This window comes from Sturnira hondurensis, unplaced genomic scaffold, assembly GCF_014824575.4.
Source record: "Sturnira hondurensis isolate 20B ecotype Veracruz unplaced genomic scaffold, ASM1482457v3 Scaffold0009901, whole genome shotgun sequence".
In the NCBI taxonomy this organism is placed as follows: Eukaryota; Metazoa; Chordata; class Mammalia; order Chiroptera; family Phyllostomidae; genus Sturnira; species Sturnira hondurensis.
The window spans coordinates 103,018-109,528 of record NW_028082532.1 but is presented as its reverse complement, the minus strand read 5'-3'; the positions used below and the strand labels follow the sequence as shown (position 1 = coordinate 109,528).

The window sequence follows — 6,511 nt, the reverse complement described above, 5'->3', positions numbered from 1 at the left end:
CAAAGAACTCACTAACAAAACAAAAATATTTTAATACCTTTAAAATCCAATTTTTCTTCAAAATTGTTCATGAAAAAGATTCTCTAGTCAGAATTAAAACCTCACAAGTCAAGCATTGGGAAACTACATTACAGCTATTTAATATACAGAGACACATCCTTTCACTGGTCATTTCCTTCTAATGTCTCTGCTTTGGAATCATATAGACTTTCTTTCTTCTCTATACTCCCCAGTCCATCATGAAAACTAAATTTGTTAAACACCAGAAATCTGTTGATATGATTTGCGTGAACCATAATATTGTGTTGTTGACCATCTGTAGTTATTAAGCCAGCTGGTAACTAGTTAGTAGATGCCTCCTCTTCTGTGGGCTCATCACTTAGTCCATCTGTAGCTATAACTGTTCCACCAATTCCGTTCGCTCCTTTATTGCCTCTCTAAATTTCTGAAGGTATAATTTTAGAGGTTCTATATAACTGTCAAAGCCTAAGGTAGAGAGATTATGTGATAATGTCTCTTTGACATTATCAAAGAGAATGTCTTCTCCATTGTTTGTCTTTCATTTCTCTTGATAACATCTTTCACTTGTTTCAAATGTTATAAAGCTGATGAACTCACATTCCCATTCTTGAACAGTTTTTTTGCCAGCTTTTGCCATTTTTCCTGTTTTCTTTTTCTGAAACTTTCTTTTGAACCATTTGTGTCTTCATGATTATTCATGATCTCCTGAGTAATATTATGAGGCCGCATGACACAACTTCCTCTAATATAGTCTGCAGAAAGTTCTAGTTGAGAAGCACCTGTTGTATAATTGTCACCAGCCATTGTCATCGGATATTATCAGAACCGTGTTGTCAGTAGCATTCAAGAACATCCATCTAATCCCAGAAATACAAAGGATCATACTAAAATACTATGAAAGACTATATGCCACCAAATTCAATAACCTAAAAAAATGGATGAGTTCCTAGAAATATCTAACTTTCCTAGTCTGAATCATGAAGAATAAGAACATTTAAATAGCCTGATCAATGGTGAGAAAATTGAAACAACCATCCAAAATCTCCCCAAAAAATAAAACTCCAGGAGCAGAGGGCTTCACTAGTGAATTCTACCAAACATTCTAACTAGATTTGACAGATATCTTTCCCAAGCTCTTCCAAAAAAATTAAGAAGCCAATTACTTCCTAACACATTTTATGAGGCCAAAATAACCCTGATACCAAAACCTGGCAAGGATAACACATGCAAAATAAATGAAAACTATGGACCAATAACTCAGATGAATACAGATGCAAAAATCCTGAACAAAATGCTAACAAATTGAATGTGACAATATATTAAAAAATGATACATCACAATCAAGTGGAGTTTGTTCCAGGGGTACAAGGATGCTTCAACATATGCAAATCAATCAATGTAATACAGCATAATAATGAAACAAAAGCTAAAAATCATTTGATCTTATCAATTGATGCAAAAAAGCATTTGATATAATACAAGATCAATTTGTAATTAAAACACTCAATAAAATGGGTATAGAAGGAAAGTACCTCAACATAATAAAGACCATATATGACAAACTCTTAGCCAATGTCATACTCAATGCTGAAAATCTGAAAGCTTTCTCTCTAAAATCAAGAACAAGATAAGATGCCCTCTCTCACCAGTGTTATTCAGTGCAGCTCTGGAAGTCCTGTCCAGAGCAACCAGGCAAGAGAAAGAAATAAAAGGCATCCAAATTGGGAATGAAGAAGTAAAAGTGTCACTTTTTACAGATGACATGATCTTATATAGAAAAAACCCTAAAGAGTTCACACACACACACACAAAAAAACAGAAGCAATAAAAAATAGTTAAGTTGAAAGATACAGAATAAATGTACACAAATCCGCTGCTTTCCTACACACTAATAATAAAAACTCAAAACAAGAAATGGAAAAAATAATTCCTTTTGCACTTGCAACAAAAATAATAAAATATCTAGGAATAAACTAGGAATGTGAAGGACCTTTGTATTTAAAACACAGAGCATTACTAAAGGAGACTGATAAAGATACAATGAAATGGAAAGATATTCTGTGTTCATGGATGAGAAGAATGAACATAGTTAAAATGGCCATATTACTCAAAGCAATTATCAAATTTAATTCAATCCCCATCAAAATCCATGTGTCATTTTTAAAAGAAATAGAACAAAAAATCACCAGATTTGTATGGAAACACAAAAGACCCTGAATAGCCAAAGCAATCCCAAGAAAAAAGTACAAAGCTGGAGGTATCACACTACTTGACTTCGAATTATACTACAAATCTATGATAATCAAAACAGGATGGTTTTAGCACAAAAACAGATACAGATCAATGGAACAGAATTAAGAGGAGAAATACAATAACATGTTTATGGGCAAATAATTTTTGACAAAGGAGCCAAAAATTCACAATGAAGGAAAGAAGACCTCTTCAATAAACTGTACTGGGGAAATTGGAAAGCCACATGCAAAAGAACTAAACTACATTAAAGTTTGTCCCCATGTACAAAAATTAATTGGAAATAGATTGAAGACCTAAATATAAAATCTGATACCATTCAATGCATAGAAGAAACATAGGTACCAAACTTATGGACATTGGTCTTAGAAAACATTTTATGAATATGGCCCCAAAGACAAGGGAATTAAGCAAAAATAAATAAAAAGGACAATATCAAACTAAAAAGCTACACAGCAAAAGAAACCACCAACAAAACAAAAAGAGAACCAACCAAATGAGAGATGATATTTGCAAACAACAGCTGTGGTAAGGGTTTAATATCCAAAATGTTTAAAGACCTCATACAACTCAACACCAAACAAACAATCCAATTAATAAATGGTCAAAGGACCTGAACAGATACCACAAGACAAATGGCCAGCAGATACAGGAAAAGATGGTCAACTGCACTAGCTATTAGAGAAAGGCAAATCAAAACTACAATGGAAGTCCTGGCTGGTGTAGCTCAGTAGATTGAGTGTGGGCCTGCAAACCAAAAGATTGCGGTTCGATTCCCAGTCAGGGTACATGCCTGGGTTGCAAGCCAGTTTCCAGCAGGGGACGCATGAGAAGCAACCATACACTGATATTTCTCTCTCTCTCTTCTTCCCTTCCCCTCTAAAGATAAACAAATAAAATCTTTAAAAAAAACTACAATGGGATACCACCTCACACCTGTTAGAAGGGCAATTATCAACAAGGCAAATAATAATGAATGTTGGAGAGGTTGTGGAGAAAAAAGAACCCTCATTTATTGCAGGTAGGTGTGTAAACTGGTACAGCCGCTATGGAAAACAGTATGGCGGTGCCTCAAAAATTTAAGAATAGAGGGGAGAGTGGAGAGAATCACAAGGGAAAAGGGAAAGGATTCACATGAACAAGTGTAAAGGACACATGGACAATAACTAAGGTGGGGGGTGGAAATGGGAGGAGGTGGGGAACACTGGGGGGGTGGGCAGGGCTGGAAATATAAGACAGAAAACTGTACTTGAACAAGAATTAAATTTAAAAAGACAAACATAAATAAATAAATAAATAAAAATTTAAGAATAGAATTACCATATGAACCAGCAGTCCATCTTCTAGGTATCTACCCCAAATATTTGAAAACATTTCTTCACAAAGATTAATATATGCACCCCTATGTCCATTGCAGCATTATTTACAGTGGCCAAGACATGGAGACAATCAAAGTGTCTTTCAACAGAAGACTGGATAAAGAAGATGCCATACATATGTGCAATGGAATACTACTCAGCCATAAGAAAAGATAAAATACTGACATTTGTGACAACATGGGCTTTGAGAATATTATGCTAAGCAAAATAAGTCAGCAAAAGCTAAGAACCATATGATCTCACTCACATGTGGGATATAAAACTGAAACAAATAGACACAAACAACAGCATGGTGAATGAGGTGGGGGTAATAGAGGATTCAGAGGGCCAAATATATGGTGATGGAAGATGATTTGACTTTGGGTGGCAGGCACACAATGCAAAATAGAGATCATGTATCAGAAATGTACACTTTAGGAACTCTGGTCCACTATTGGTGGGATTGCAGACTGGTACAACCATTATGGAAAACAGTATGGAATTTTCTCAGAAAACTAAATCTGGACCTTCCTTTTGACCCAGCAATTCCACTGCTAGGATTGTATCCTAAGAACCCTAAAACACCAATCCCAAAGAACCTATGCACCCCAATGTTCATAGCAGCACAATTTACAATAGCCAACAGTTGGAAGCAACCTAGGTGCCCGTCAGTAAATGAATGGATCAAAAAACTATGGTACATATACACAATGGAATTCTACGGCACAGAAAGAAAGAAGGAGCTCCTACCTTTTGCAACAACATGGATGGAACTGGAAAGTATTATGCTGAGTGAAATAAGCCAGGTGCTGAAGGACAAATACCATATGATCTCACCTTTAACAGGAAGCTAAACAACAAAACAAACAAGCAAGCAAAATATGACCAAAGACACTGAAACAGAGAACAGGCTGACAGTGACCAGAAGGAAGAGGGGAGGGAATTTCATGGGACATAGGGGAGGGAGTTAGAGGAACATATATAAAGGATACATGGACAGCAACTGAGAAGGGTGGAAGTGGGAGGGAGCGGGGGAGCATGGGGGGGTGGGATGGAATGGGAGTAATAGACAGAAAACTGTATTTGAAAAATAATTAAATAAATTTTTAAAAAATGAAAAGAAAAAAGAAATGTACACTTTAAACATATATCACCTTATTAACCAATGCCACCTCAATAAATTTAATAAAATAAAAATAAATAAATAATATAAATAATTTTTTAAAAAGAACACCCATCTAAATCAGTGTCTAATGTTTGCCCAGTTTCAACCTCCAATGCAGCCCTGGTTGGCTCCCATCTCTAGTCGATTGGTTGGACAGAAAATGGCTGTATGGAACCATTCCAAGCACAAATGTCCACTTACAGCTATGATTACTTTTAATGATAATTATAATAATAAGTATAGCCCAGGATAGTATAGCTCAATGGACAGAGCACAGGCCTGCAAATCAAAGGGTCACTTGTTCAATTCCCAGTCAGAGCATATGCCTGGGTTGTGGGCCAGGTCCCCAGTTGGGGGTGCATGAGAGGTAAGCACACATTGATGCTTCTTTCCCTCCCTTCCCCTCTCTCTAAAAAATAAACAAATGAAATCTTTTAAAATAAGCATAATACCTAATGCATATTAATATAATGGATATTAAAGCTAACATCTATTAATATTAATCACTAATATTTGTTAATATGATGAATATAGTAGCAAATATTTATTGAGAACCAACTATGCAATTGGCACTATGTTAAATAAATAAATATATACATATAATTTAAGTAACAGAGTAAGTCTATGAGGCAGTACGGTCATCTTCATTTAACAGATGAAAAGATCACAGGGCAGAAAAATTAAATTATTGTCAAAGTCACACTGCTGATAAATGAGAAGACATGTTATGCCAAAGGCTTTGTACCTAACTACCAGATTACACTCCCTGAAATAATTTTAGGGGACTTTGTCTTTTATTTTTGTATGACCAGTTTTCTACATATAAATAACATTCAACATATATTTGGTGAATGAATTCATTAACTGGTTTCAGATGACAAATAGGGGAAGGAAAAGTTGATCCTTACTCAGGGGGACAAAGTGGTGACCACTACAAGAAATATCTCAAAGTAAAAGCCTATAGATCACTAAATTAGCAGACAATATTCTCAGAGCTGCCACACTAAAAGATATTTAGAGAATGTACTGGTAAAACATCATCTACTTAATATGAGAAGACAAACAATTTCTATAGCATACTAATGTGTGTTCTAGTTAAGTTTTAGGGAATATCTACAATTAGGAGTTCAAGGTTTCCTTACCTGTGTTTAGTTCATTCGTAATCTACTATGGAAGAGAAGACTGAGCATCAAGTTTACTACTTGAAAAGAAACAGGTACTTACCCTGATTCAGCTCTGTGGACAGACTCCAGTTGCCAGCCTCGTGGAAGACAGAGCAGGACACAGTAGACACATTGCTCTCTGCCCAGTGGCAGGTACTCTGGACAGTCACTGTGCCATTGCCCCAACACTTATGTTCAGAGACACAGTCTCCCTCTGGGGTCCAGGCAATTCGAGCAGCTGGCTTTCCTGCAACTGCCTTGCACACCACTGTTCTATTCTTGCTTTGAGACAGGGTCATCTTAGGGGCCACTGCAGAGACAGAGGGTAAAATGCTGTAGTCTTAACTCATTAGATATGGAACCAAAAGAGACATTTCCTTCAGTCCCATATCTGGTTATCTGAAACACCACAGTGTGTGTTCCTTACCTAACACTTGGAGGTGATATCCATGATAGAAAATCTCATCAGGTGTTACCACATCACACTCATAAAACCCGTCATCAGTGATGACCACTGGGTCAATCTGAAGGGCAGCATTCTGGTCAGGTCTGTA

At 36.3% G+C, this 6,511-nt stretch overlaps 1 pseudogene; it reads right to left on the bottom strand.

Moving 5' to 3' along the window:
* Positions 1–237: 237 nt before the first annotated feature.
* On the bottom strand, positions 238–871 carry LOC118995155 (nuclear transcription factor Y subunit beta-like; annotated as a pseudogene).
* Positions 872–6,511: the final 5,640 nt, after the last annotated feature.